The sequence below is a fragment of the Paroedura picta genome, chromosome 4, assembly GCF_049243985.1.
Source record: "Paroedura picta isolate Pp20150507F chromosome 4, Ppicta_v3.0, whole genome shotgun sequence".
Lineage (NCBI taxonomy): Eukaryota > Metazoa > Chordata > Lepidosauria > Squamata > Gekkonidae > Paroedura > Paroedura picta.
Window position 1 is genome coordinate 127,581,073 of NC_135372.1, and position 14,263 is coordinate 127,595,335.

The 14,263-nt window shown below is 46.9% G+C and overlaps 1 long non-coding RNA gene across 3 annotated transcripts; it reads right to left on the minus strand.

Moving 5' to 3' along the window:
* Positions 1–1,347: 1,347 nt before the first annotated feature.
* On the minus strand, positions 1,348–7,704 carry LOC143836376 (uncharacterized). 3 transcript variants are annotated; one of them, XR_013230592.1, is made up of 5 exons: positions 7,380–7,704; positions 5,923–6,033; positions 3,990–4,354; positions 3,177–3,256; positions 1,348–2,787 (listed from the first exon to the last, which is right to left on the minus strand). It is a non-coding gene; the product is annotated as an uncharacterized LOC143836376 (long non-coding RNA). The 3 variants fall into 3 exon arrangements; XR_013230591.1 differs by lacking the exon at positions 5,923–6,033 and adding an exon at positions 6,034–6,109; XR_013230593.1 differs by lacking the exons at positions 3,177–3,256; positions 5,923–6,033 and adding an exon at positions 6,034–6,109.
* Between the last annotated feature and the right edge of the window lie 6,559 nt (positions 7,705–14,263).

Consider the following 14,263-nt stretch of genomic DNA (forward strand, 5'->3'; position numbering starts at 1 on the left):
AAGAGAAGACGAAGAGCTGGCTTTTTGTACCCCACTTTTGTTACCTGAAGGAGTCTCAAAACAGCTTACAATCAGTCACGTTTCCTCTACACCCCTGTGAAATGGGTGGGGAAAAGGAGGTTGAGAGGGGACATGATAGCCCTCTTTAAGTATTTGAAAGGTTGTCACTTGGAGGAGGGCAGGATGCTGTTTCTGTTGGCTGCAGAGGAGAGGACACGCAGTAATGGGTTTAAACTTCAAGTACAACGATATAGGCTAGATATCAGGAAAAAAATTTCACAGTCAGAGCAGTTCAGCAGTGGAATAGGCTGCCTAAGGAGGTGGTGAGCTCCCCCTCACTGGCAGTCTTCAAGCAAAGGTTGGATACACACTTTTCTTGGATGCTTTAGGATGCTTAGGGCTAATCCTGCGTTGACCAGGGGGTTGGACTAGATGGCCTGTATGGCCCTTCCAACTCTATGATTCTGTGATTCTGTGGGCTGAGAGAACAAGGACTGGCCCAAGGTCACTCAGCTGGTTGCATGTGGAGGAGGAGTGCGGAATCAAACCTCATTTTCCAGATTAAAAGCCATCACTCGTAACAAACTGATGAAAAGAAAGCCATCATATTTGAGACAAATTGGACACTGTCCCTCTTTTCTCATTATTAGAATAACCCTTTCCTCACAGGCTATTCTCTCCTTCCTGCTTTCCACTGTTCATCACTGATCTTAGTTCAGCAGTGGAATAGGCTGCCTAAGGAGGTGGTGAGCTCCCCCTCACTGGCAGTCTTCAAGCAAAGGTTGGATACACACTTTTCTTGGATGCTTTAGGATGCTTAGGGCTGATCCTGCGTTGAGCAGGGGGTTGGACTAGATGGCCTGTATGACCCCTTCCAACTCTATGATTCTATGATTCTATGATCTTTATCTAATCTTCTCAATTAGGATAATTTCCGAAGTTACAACTCATTAATGATACCCTCAGAGTGAATTTGTTACCTCTAGAGTTGCCAGATCCTCCCTAGGTACTGTTGAGGGATAGGGTTGCTAGTTCTGGGCTGAGAAACCCCTGAAGTTTTTGGTGTGAAGCCTGAGGAGGACAGGGACTTCATTGGGGTACCGTGCCATAGGGCCTACCTTCTAAAGCAGACATTTTCTTCAGGGGTCCTGATCTCTGTAGTCTGGAGATGAGTTGTAATTCCTGGGGATCTGCAGTTGCACAGGTTTTGGGCAGAATGCGTAAAGAAGTGTCTGTACAATTTTGTCCTCTTGCAGTATTGTGATCAGTACTATAATAAGTCATGCCCCCAAAGAACAGCCAACTACTTACAGTTTACTTTCTATGAACCAAAAAGCATGCCACACATGTTGGATAATGCACTTTCAGTGCACTTTAGAAGCAGATAATCCAGTAGCAGAAGCAGGTTGAAAATGCATTATTCATTGTGTGCAGAATGGGAGAGAATGGGAGAGAATGCAGAATGGGAGAAAATAATTCAGAATCATTCATCCACTGAGATAGTTTTCTACCACAGACTTGGGGTGAATAGATTAGAAAACCACCCCAAAGTACAAAAAAAGTTAGATATTATTAATTTTAAACATGTTAAGATTCCTTTAAAATTCATAAAAGCACCAGATTGCTGCTCTGAACATAGTTTTGGTTCATTCAATTTTTTTAAAAAAACTTTGTTAAATAGGTTTGTCAGTCAACAGGTAGTGATTAGGGATCTCCCAAAATTGCAGCTGTTCCGCAGGTTATAGAAAGAAGTTTGCTGGAGAAAATTGCTTTGCTAGCTTTGGATGGCATTATACCCCACCAAGATCCCTCCCCCAAATTCTGCCCTCCACAGGCTCCACCCCCAAAATCTCTATGTATTTCTCAACTCAAATTTATAAAGGAACAACATTTGGATTACTTATTCAATATTAAAAAGGGAGAGGTGAAGTTGTTTGGTTGTTGTTGCTGCTGTTGTTGTTGCTGCTGCTGTTGTTGCTGTTGCTGCTGCTGTTGCTGCTGTTGTTGTTGTTTCTATATTGCCTTCCCAGTGAACCAACTCAGGGCAGTGTACAACAGGTAAACATAACAACACTAATTCAAAACATACAACAACACCCCAAATACACTCTTCCTCATGTTCAAGTGTGTTCTTGAGCTCTGAATACTTTAGAACTGTGAAAACACACCAAGACCTGCCACAACAAATGTTTTTTGTTTTTCTGGAAATGTTTCTACCACAAGACACCTCGGAGAGAAGTGTGCATCGACCTGAGGACCTTATACTCAGAATTTAACTTTGTTGGTCTTAAAGGTGCAGCTGGAATCAGACGCCGTTCAATTTGACTTGGGATAGAAATATCCCCAAATGTAATCGTTTTTAGAGGGTCATGTGGAGATGAAAGCAACAATAACAAAATGTTCCTCATGGCGGGGGTGAAGTCAGAGGTCAACCAAGCAACCTTTTGCATCTGAAGTTTCCCAAATTCAGTTTCAGTCTTTGCTGATGCCCATTGGCACATTGCCTGCCCTTGTTACAGTAAGAGCAGTATCAGTGGTTTCACTTTGACATGCAAATCGTGCACTCCCGTCAAACTCTGAACTGGAAGAGAAAGTCCATTCCAAGCTGCCTGTTCTTCATGTCCAGAGCACAAAGGAGAGAGGTGGTCCAGCTCCAGCAAAAAAACATCCTTGATGGATTTCGCAACGTGCTCCTTCTGGACACGCTCAGGATCTCTGGGGGTGCTTGGTGAGAATTCTTGACACTGATGCTGCTCCGTGTCCCAACTTGGGGTCATGATTTTCATGCTGAGTTTTTTTTTTTAAGAAAGCAAGCAAGAAAGTAATTAGGCAGGAGACAGCAATTAAGCAGGCTGTGGCCATTTTTTCACACAGCTTTTAAAAAATGATTTCAGGGTGTTTTCAAAACCCACCACATTCCCCAAATCTCCCTGTCCTGCAGGGGAACAATCAGACTATGCTGCCTCTTCGGATTAAAAAGAGGCATAACCCAATAAGGGCCAATCATGCAATGTGTGGGTTTTTCCCTGCCTCTGGCTGAAGGAGCATAAGATGCCTCCTAGCAAATAGCTGATGAACAGCAGGCTTAGAACACATAAAAGGTAGTCCTTCTTCACCCAAACAGTAATTGACACATAGGGCTTTTCTGCACGTGATAAATATAGTGAAATGCTTACCTTGTGAAGACACTATATTCCAGCTGGTCTGCATGACATTGACAACTTCCCGCATCTAGCCAGCAAACTGCTCATTACATCTGCCATTATAAAGCACTAGTTGGGGAATCACACAAAGTGGATTCCCCCTCCTAAAAAGCGCTATCCCCCATTGCACAACCGGCAGGCCAGCAGCGAAAGAAAGGTGTGGAGGCGAAGAAGTGCTACCTCCACCTCCAATGTCCTGCCCTTGCACCCGGATTGGATATGGAGCAGAGGTCCATCAGTGGCTATTAGCCACAAAGAATGGATGGAACTCTATGATTGGGGCAGTGATGTGCTATATTTTTGGTGCTTGAGGGGGGCAACATTGAGAGGGCTTCTGGAGTTCTGGCCCTGCTGGTGGACCTCCTGATGGCACCTGGGTTTTGGTTACTGTGTGGCACTGAGTGTTGGACTGGATGGGCCATTGGGCTGACCCAGAGTGCCTTCTTTTATGTTCTTACTAGGCTTCAAAGCCCATCTGTAAGGATAGGCTTTGACGGGGCCGGGGCACCCCTCCTCCCGCCTCCCTCTCCGTCATCCCCCTGGGGTCCCTGCGGGCCTGCTCCGAGGCCCACAGGAGAGCCCACCCCAGCTGCCCCCTCCTCGGCGATTCCGAGCTTCCATGCAGGCCTCGGAGCAGGCCCGCCATGTTGGGGATGCAGCAGGCCTACGAGGCCCGCACGGAAAGCTCCCCCATCTGCCCCCCTCCCCGGCAATTCCCCTGCTTCCATGCGGGCCCGATGCCCACAGGGAAGGCTACAGCGACCGGCTGCCTCCCTTGGAACTGACCTGCTTCCATGCGGGCAGGAGCGGCCACCACAGTGTCCAGCCGCTGGGCAGGGTCGCAGGGGGACTGAAGGCAGCCAACGGTCGGCGTTGGGGGGAGAGTGGGTGGGTCGGGCCATGGGCCAATCGGAAGGGTTCACGAGTTCCGATTGGCCCCTCTGCTGTCAGTCCGGGGGCAAGGAGCCCGATTGGCCCCTGTTTCCTATCCAGGACTCGGTCCATTGCCCTTAGCCTTAGGCTTTTATTTATACTGCTCCCCAAGCGGTGTACAGATGTTGGTGCCAATGGCCGAGACGTAATTTAGCAAAGCGGAGGTCCCCCAGTTGACTTACGAGCCATTGTCCCAATTTATATTCAGAGGTGACTGACTATAGAAAGAAAAAAAATACAGTTAACAGATGAGCAAGACAGGGAATAGCCACTGAGGAAAAGGTCTTTTGCCTAGAAAAAGGGTAATTTTAAAGCGGACCCCGTTTTGGCCCCCAACATAATTTATTTTGCAAATGCAGTGTTCAGAATACAAGAGAAATGCAAAAAGACTTTTTGTTTTGTTTTTTGTTTTTGTAGAAAATAGGTTCATTGCATTATCCATCGTATAGCACTGAAAATTATGAGAAAATAAATTGATTTTTCGCCTACACAACAGTTTCTCAATTTTTCCTGTTGGCCAACCGTGTCCTGGCAGCCAGCCCCACCGCTAATGATACCGTGCATCTGGCTGGCAGTACCACCAGCAGGCTTCTCCACACCTCCCCTCTTGAGCCCTAGGCAAGGGCTTAGGTCTGCTAAATGGCCAGACTGGCTCTGCCAAAGCTCTTTGCAGCTGAGTTCCACATGTCAGGTTCCACTTTCTGCCCTGCTGTGTCGGAGCCATCCCCTATGCCCTGTTACTCCCATTTCCCTGAGGAATGCTAGAGGGATTTGAACTCGGGTGGAGAAGGGGTGGACTTTGTTGTCGACATGGTTGGTTTTGTTTCCATTTTCAGGACACAACAGTTGCTCTTAAATGATTGCTTTGAGTGTTTCCAAATGGAGACTGTCACACGGGGAAAATATCCTTCCTCCTGCCATCTGGTCCCCCTTGGCAGCTCCGACGGAATGAGGTAGAGCCTGCTCCACTGGCTGTGGCCTGCAGCCCCAGCCGCATGATGTGGGTGATTTGAATCAGTGCTTCCTTTGTAAACTGAGAAGTGTGGAGCCTCTAACCTGCCTGGAAGCCTCCCCTCCCTTCCATTGCACCCCACCCCACCTCACCTCACCCCAGATATTTAAAGGATACCTGCAGTAAGGGAAGGGTGCTTTACACATGGTTCAGGGCTGACTCTACCCTCACAAGTTCCACAAGCAATGCCAGAAACAGATTTGAATTTCTTGCAAGAATTTAAGAAGCAGTCCTGTGTTTGGATCTCCGCCCCCCTGCTGCAAGAACCACAGTCCTTCACCATGATGAGCCACTTGAGCTACCCAGTCCTTTCAAGGTGTACTTCTAGGGTTGCTCGCCCCCCTGGTGGGGAAGGAGGTCCTCCATCACCAGGTCCTGCCACCCACTACTGATCAGCTGGGTGGCAGGGCACTTACCAGAAGAAAGAGGAAGGGTCAGGTGACATTGCTGGCTATGTGATGACACCACTTCTGGTGTGTGCAGGAAGAAACATCAGCATGCAGCAACATCCAAGCAACACTCTGGTATTTGGACAAAAATTATATGGTAGAAACCATTTTTACCATAGAGTTTTCGCCCAGATACCAGAACATAGCCCTGGTGATATGACTGGTGATGTCACTTCCTATGAACTCAGGATCTGATGTTGCCATGTCGCTGGCAACATTGCCTGGAGCTCACTCCCATTCCAAGTAAGGTCCCCCCCTCATCTCCTCTGATTTCCAGGAGGGGCTTCACAGACATATCACAATATCTAATCAGAATGTTGCTCACCTGCAAATCCCATGCAGAGGAAGGAGATGATCCCCATTCTTGTCATGGGCAGGTATAAAGGACTAGTACACAGATGTCATTTAATACAGTCAGTAGGAATTTGTGGCTTACCTAGACAAAAGCAGGAGGACCTGTTAGCCTGCAGTCAGCTCGGGTTTGGAATCTCCTGATGATTTGGGGGAGGAGTCTGTGAAGGTAGAGTTTGGGGAGGGGATATGACCCAGCAGGAATGCAATGCTGTAAAATATACCTTCTTGTACTGCTATTTCCCCCCAAGAGAACTAATCTCTGTTGTCCAGGAAAACCACAGGCCCCTCCTGAAGGCTGGAAGCCCCATAACATAGGGTTTCCAACTTTTAGGTAGGGCCTGGAGATCTTTGGGAATTACAATTGACCTCTGAACTACAGATAGGGCTGCCAGGCCCAAGGTGAGGTCTAGAGTTCTCCTGGAATTATAACTGATATACAGGCTACAAAGAGCAGTTCCCCTGGAGAAAATGACAGCTTTGGGAAGTGGCATTAGATTGCTCCCTTCCCAAAATCTTTTCCTGTCTAGACTTCATCCCATCCTCCAGATTTCCAGGAGTTTCCCAATCCAAAATTGGGAGCCTTAATGGATCTCAGTTCTCCTGGAGAAAATGGATATTTGGAGGGGATGATCTATGGTATTAGACCACTACACCTCTTTCCTTCTTTGTTGCTTCCTGATACATTGGAGCAAAAGTTCTCTTACATGAAAGGGAAAAAAGAGAAAGAGACCTCCTTAAGGAAGGGTACCAACCTCCACCATGAGAGAGTATCAACCTCCAGGTGAGAATGATCTGTTAACCTGGAGAAAACAGCCCATTTGGAACGTGAACTCTATGACATCAAGCCCTACTGAAGCCCTCCCCTCCCTAAACCACACCCTCCTCAGGCTCTACCCCTGACATTCCTTGGTGTTTCCCAACCCTGGAGTTGGCACCCCTTACTTAGGCCAGACTAGAAACAAAGCTGTCCCAAGGGGCTTCGTAGGCAGTGGAATGGTGCCACCCCATTGCACTCCCCAGAGAAGAATATTTATCCAAAAAGCTGGCTTTTGCTAGGCTAGTAGGAGAGTATGAACCAAAGCAGCACATGCTGCTCAAAGCCCCTGCAGCTGGAAGGCCCTGCTGAGTGTGTTTCCATGTGTGTTCTCTTGGTACTATCAATCCTAGGAGCAATACATGGGTTTTTATTTGTGTGTATGTGTTGTTTTTTTTGCCATCAAGTTGCAGCCACCTTACAGTGACCCTGTATAGCAGGGGTAGTCAAACTGCGGCCTTCCAGATGTCCATGGACTCCAATTCCCAGGAGCCCCTGCCAGCGAATGCTGGCAGGGGCTCCTGGGAGTTGTAGTCCATGGACATCTGGAGGGCCGCAATTTGACTACCCCTGCTGTATAGTTTTTAAGGCAAGAGACATAAGATGTGACTTACCATTGCCTGTTTCTGCATAGTGAGCTGGATTTCCTTGGGGATCTTCCATCCATCTATGGACCAGGGTTGGCCCCTGCTTACCTTCCAAGATCCAATGAAATCAAGCTAGCCTGAAACTATTCAGCGCTGTTGTGGGTTGCAAACTCCCTATTAAAAGCTAAGTTGCTCTTGCTAATTCCAAACCCTGGTGGGAAGTAAAGAAACAACCTGGATTAGAGGCATGTGCCAGAGCCTCAGAAGAGTTAAACAGACCCCCACATCTGTGTCAAAAGTCACTTGGCCAGACCCACATGCAATAAATGCCAGACCAGCTTTGCTGCTGTGTTTGTATGTGTGTGTCTGACTATGAGCCCCACCCCAAGCAAACTGTCAGCACACAGTGTTCTCTGTTTGAGGGACACCGTTCTCTCTCGCACAGGAAAAGTCCAGCTCCGCGGCAGTGCAAACACAGCCAGGCCATTTCAGGGGATTCCCCTTTCTCTTGAGGACACTGTGCTGCCTCTAGCGAGCGGCCACAGACGGCTCTGGGTATTTGAGCCTCTTACTGTTCATGCAGTTAAGCCTGGTGGTAACTAAGTGGCATCCCATAATTACAACCAGCAACTCCCTGTAAGCCGATGCCAGACACCCGGACTTCCCTCCCCTCCCTAGAAGGGCTGGATTGAGGCAGCGTTGTCCAAAGAGTGTTTTGAATGGCACCTGCAGGGCTGGGGTGGAGTCTAGAACAGGGAACTCAGAAGGACGAAGAGAACAAATGGTGGCAGAAAGAGCCCTGCTGGATCAGACAACGGGGCCTGTGAGCCTAGTGGCTAGCCAGACCAAGATGGAAGGAGGGAAATAAAACAATAACCTCCTGCTGTCTGCATCTTTACCAGGCATTCAGAGATACAGTGCCTCTGCAGCCAGAGGTTCTACTTTCTAATTTCCCTATATGGTTATGTCCTCCTGAAATAAATGGCGAGAGAGGAAAACAGCCAACAACCAACAGAGGACACAAGGAGCAACTGCTACTTATATAGCCCAGTTTCCTGCTCTTAGTCCCCAAGTGTAGAAATGTTGCATACCTACAGTTAACTCCATAATTGTTAACTAAATATATTACACATCCTTTATTAATCTCTCTCTCTCTCTTCCCCCCCCCCTCCTCCCCATGTACCATGATGTATCTACATGGTCAAAGATGAATCACCACACAAGAAATGTTGAAGTTGTCAATTTTGCTGATTATTTCCATTCTAATGGGTTTAAACTACAAGTACAACGATATAGGCTAGATATCAGGGGGGGAAATTTCCACAGTCAGCAGTGGAATAGGCTGCCTAAGGAGGTGGTGAGCTCCCCCTCACTGGCAGTCTTCAAGCAAAGGTTGGATACACACTTTTCTTGGATGCTTTAGGATGCTTTGGGCTGATCCTGCATTGAGCAGGGGGTTGGACTAGATGGCCTGTATGGCCCTTCCAGCTCTATGATTCTACGATTCTAATCATCAATTTTTTGAGCCTCTTGTGGCACAGAGTGGTAATGCGGCAGACGTGCTGTCTGAAGCTCTGCCCATGAGGTTGGGAGTTCAACCCCAGCATCTGGCTCAAGGTTGACTCATCCTTCCATCCTTCCAAGGTCAGTAAAATTTGTACCCAGCTTGCTGCTGGGGGGTAAACGGTAATGACTGGGGAAGGCACTGGAAAACCACCCGGTATTGAGTCTGCCATGAAAACACTAGAGGGCGTCACCCTAAGGGTCAGGCATGTCCCAGTGCTTGCACAGGGGATACCTTTACCTTTACCTTTAATCAGCAGTTTCCAAGGTTACCCATCACCCAGCAGCTCCTGTCTGATTTGTCCCTGATCAGCTCCACCTGCTTTCACTCAGGTTCTTTGGTGTCCTTCTCCCTGCTGAAGTCACTCGCCTGGTCTTGATAGCTTTTTGCCCTAGTCATGTGTTCTTGTGGTAGTGTTAATGCTGGCAGTAGCTAGACCATCCAAGCCTAGCTCAGAAGGTAGTTGTGGCCTCTTGACCAGCCATGCTGCTTTCCCCATCCAGGGGAGCCCTGTCTCTACCCACAGTAGAGTTACAGCCTACCCATAGGCTAGGCTGTCTACTAACCTTCACAGTTCCTATACAGTCCCAGCATGATGGTCTCCCCCCACTTCCTTCAGTTGGGCCTTTTTTACCTCCGTCTCCTGCACCTGCCTAGTATCAAAAAGCATTGGCCTCACTGCGGAAAACAGAGGGAAGATCTTCTCTCCAAAGATCTTGAATCCCCACGTAATTCAAATTAATTGGAAGGTGCTGTAATGTATAAACATTTTTTATTGATTTATATTCTAATTTTATACTATGTGACTAATTGTTTTGAATCATATTGTTACTTTCCTTGAGCTATCAGGAAGGGTGAGCTGTTGTTGTTGTTGCACTCAGGCTCAGAGAGGGCTTCAATAAGGGTAGAACTTTTAAGAATAAATATTTTAATTGGAGTGCTCCAAGAGAGAGAGATTTGGACACATTTTATAAGTGTGAGAGCCTCTTTAATTATATTTTTTACCACCTCATAGTCCCCATTATTACATCACATGAGTGTATTTAAATATTAGATCACTGAAGAAGATCACAAGAGGGACTGAAATGCATTTGTTTTTTGTTTTTGGGGGTTTTTTTTGCCGTTCATCCATAGAACCATAGAATCATAGAGTTGGAAGGGGCCATACAGGCCATCTAGTCCAACCCCCTGCTCAGCGCAGGATCAGCCCTAAGCATCCTAAAGCATCCAAGAAAAGCTCCTCTGCAGCCAACAGAAACAGCATCCTGCCCTCCTCCAAGTGACAACCTTTCAAATACTTAAAGAGGGCTATCATGTCCCCTCTCAACCTCCTTTTCTCCAGGCTGAACATTCCCAAGTCCCTCAACCTATCTTCATAGGGCTTGGTCCATGTGTTAATATGCGTTGGATTTGTGCAGTAGTGCATGGCTAATGTTGATGCTTTGAATTTTGATATGTGCATATGAATTAAAATGGTGGTTCCCATGTTCTGTTTACCTTCTCAATGGGTAAATATGTACAGCATTATGAAAATTTTATAGAAAAAAATTGGGGTTCTGTGGACTGTTGAGAATCTGGCAACCATCTGGCATAAAGGTATCTATCAAAATAGAAGGGAGTTGTAATATTCTAAGGCAGGCTTTCTTGACCATATGTTTCCCCCCATTAGCATTAGGATGCAAACAGTGTATACGTGTATGGAGGAAAAATCCTTTCATTTCCATCCTTAGAGGCAGGGCACTTGTTGTGTATATAGAAAACCCCAGTTCAGCCAGGTTCATCTAGTTAAAAGGAAGTCACAGGACTGGGAAACACCCTTGGCCTGAGACTTGGGGCATCTGTTTCCAGGCAGAGTTGACTGTATGGACCAATGGTCTGAACTCAGTGTCAGAGAGCTTCTCCTCCTACTTTTCCTCCTCCCTCCGCATTCTATTGATAAGCTACTTTTCTGACCAAAAAAGACACTTTATAACAATAAAATAAACATATATTTTATTGCTTCCCCTCCCCCACCACAGTGCGGCACTGGCTGCTTTGGACGTCCGCTTCGGCCGCTAAAGCCCCCAACCCAATCTTATCAAAGCAAGTTGTCTTGAATAATGGGATCCACAAAACTCACTGTACTTAAAACTGACTATGTACACCAGGGGTAGTCACACTGCGGCCCTCCAGATGTCCATGGACTACAATTCCCAGGAGCCCCTGCCAGCGTTCGCTGGACATCTGGAGGGCCGCAGTTTGACTACCCCTGATGTACACTTTCTGTTGTGCTGGCATTTCTCCCCAACAACTGGGACGGTGCAATGCTGGCTATTCCATACCAACCAAGGTGGAATCCTGTCTACCCAGCTGTAGTGATTAAGAGTGCTGGACTTTGATTATCTGCTCCTCCACATGAAGCCTGCTGGATGACCTTGGGCCAGGCGCAGTTCTCCACGTTGGGCTGCCTCCTGGAGTCTTCCCGCATGGGGGAATATTTTGCCTGTTGCACATCATCTTCTCTGGATTTGTGCTCCCGCATGGGAGCTGGGGCAGTGAGGTTCTGCCACGCTGTGGGGCGGTGGGGGCCTTTTTGTTTGTTTACTTAAAACATGGTATTGTGTTGGGACATAATACTGCATTCCTAAACAAATTTAAATGCCCCAGGTAGCATTGTCACACAGCAGGGCCACCTGGGGCATTTTTTGTCCATTCTGAGACACCATACATTGGGTGAGGGTGAGGCGGATCTGGGCACGGAGGGCCCAACACTTACCATTTGGATTGCCCTGGCCCAACATAGGCCCCTTTGCCACCCAGGCCAAAAAAAGAACGCTGATTTGTGCATGTTCCCTTGCCCGGAGGCTGAGGGACTGAGCCAAGCATGGCCTGGGATGGACTGAGGCCAGCACCAACATCAAGTAGAACTTGGAATTTGCCCCACCACTGGATGAGTGGTGAGTCGGGGCAAATTCCTGGTGCAGAAAAAGTCTATGTCCATTCTCTCTACCCCAGGCATCATTTTATAAACCTCTATCATCACTCTCCTTAGTCATCTCTTTTATAACTTGAAGAGCCTTTCCTCACAGGCAAAGTGCACCAGCCCCCGAATCATCTTGGTTGCCTTCCTCTATACACTTGACGGCTGATTCCTGCTATTTCACAAGCTGAGCTTATCAAGAGATGACCAGATTTTGAATAACACAAGGTGTGAGACGGAGATAGGGAAATAGACATTTTGACTGCACCTTTGTCAGTGCATCTCATTTCATCCCAAAATCAAAATATGTTTCCAAACCAGTTGTTACATTTTGAGAGAGCCAGTTTGGTGTAGTGGTTAGGAGTGCGGACTTCTAATCTGGCATGCTGGGTTCGATTCTGCTCTCCCCCACATGCAGCCAGCTGGGTGACCTTGGGCTCGCCACGGCACTGATAAAACTGTTCTGAACAAGCAGTGATATCAGGGCTCTCTCAGCCTCACCCACCCCACAGGGTGTCTGTTGTGGGGAGAGGAATGGGAAGGCGACTGTAAACCGCTTTGAGCCTCCTTCAGGTAGGGAAAAGCGGCATATAAGAACCAACTCTTCTTCTTCTTCACAAGGACAGAAGCATTGTCCTCATTTTACGGTTGTTGAAACTGAAGCCAGGACTCTGATTCCAGGCATTTGGTTCAATCCTCCAGAGGTAGTCAAACTGCGGCCCTCCAGATGTCCATGGACTACAATTTCCATGAGCCCCTGCCAGCAAAAGCAGAAGGGAAGGAGAAAGGGAGTTCTGGTGTGATTGCAAATGCTGGCAGAGGCTCAGGGGAATTGTAGTCCGTGGACATCTGGAGGGCCGCAGTTTGACTACCCCTGCTCCAGAGAATACTTCTTCCCTGTCACCAGCTATCCTCCTGAAATATAAAAAACTGATTTCGTAAAGCAAGTGTGACACATCCGCCATCCCAGCAGAGATCAAAGACGATACTTTCCCGTTCACATGGGTCATCTCTTGTCTGCCACTTCAAAGGGAACCAGCCTTCCACAAACAACACACCCCCAGAATTGTGCAACGTTTCACACAAGAAAAGGGGGGAAAAAACAGTCGCTAACCTTATCAGATGATTCTACTCACTGTACCGTTTGATCGTTGCTCTGTCAGTGATGACTTGGCCTAGATCTGGGAGACCCGGGTTCGAATGTCCACCCAGCCATGGAAGCTCAATGGGTGACCTCAAGCCAATTACACACTTTCAACCTAACCTACCTCACAGGGTTGTTGTGAAGACAAAACAGAGGCGGGGGAAAGACATAAGACACATTGGGTTCCCAATACGATAAAGGCACTTACTAAATGAATTAAATAAATCCTGTTTTCTGTGTGTATTGATTTTCGCACATTCCAAGGCTTCTCAAATCCACGGGGAGTTGTGTCATATTTGATCCAAATGGGCTTAGTCTATAATGTACATAGGATCGTAGGGCTTCTTAGGCCACATTTTTTTTTTAAATGCATTTAAAAATGCATTTGGCTATACTGGCATATTTGAAATATGAGTTCCGGTACATGTTCTCCCGTGGGGCAAAAGAAGCTCCACAGAACAATAACATCCACCAGAACAGCTGGCCTCATGCCTAGGAGGAAAAGGGGGAACTGGAAAATCAGCTCCTTAGTATCATAGAATCATAGAATCCTAGAGTTGGAAGGGGCCATACAGGCCATCTAGTCCAACCCCCTGCTCAACGCAGGATCAGCCCAAAGCATCCTAAAGCATCCAAGAAAAGTGTGTATCCAACCTTTGCTTGAAGACTGCCAGTGAGGGGGAGCTCACCACCTCCTTAGGCAGCCTATTCCACTGCTGAACTAGATCGTTCTACTATAAGACTCCTCTGTCCGGAAATTTTAGAGTAGGCTACTTGTGTATTTAACTGTCTTAAAGTTTTAAATTGTATGTTGATAAGTTTTAAATTGTATGTTGATTATATTGCTGTTACTTGCCCTGAGCGTTCAAGAAGGGTCGCCTAAAAATAAATAATTATGATTATTATTAATATTAGTATTAGTATTACAAATCTGGGAAATGACGTCTTTGCTTTCCTGATTGCTTTCCTAGCCTGATTCCCCCCCCCCCCACACACACACCTGTGGCTGTTTTGACTTTAAAAAAGAATCAGAGCTCCACTCATGAATCTCCTGTTATCTCTGTGGATTGTTGATAAAGAGTCAGTCCAAAATCTGCTATGGATCATGCTCCTGCATATGTTTATTAAAAGGAATTTACATGCAGTTGCAGAGCTGATATGGACTGGGATTGAGGAGGAAGGTGAGAAGGGTGTTATTTACCAAATAAATGGCCTTGTTGTGTCCTTTTTAAATTTATTTATTT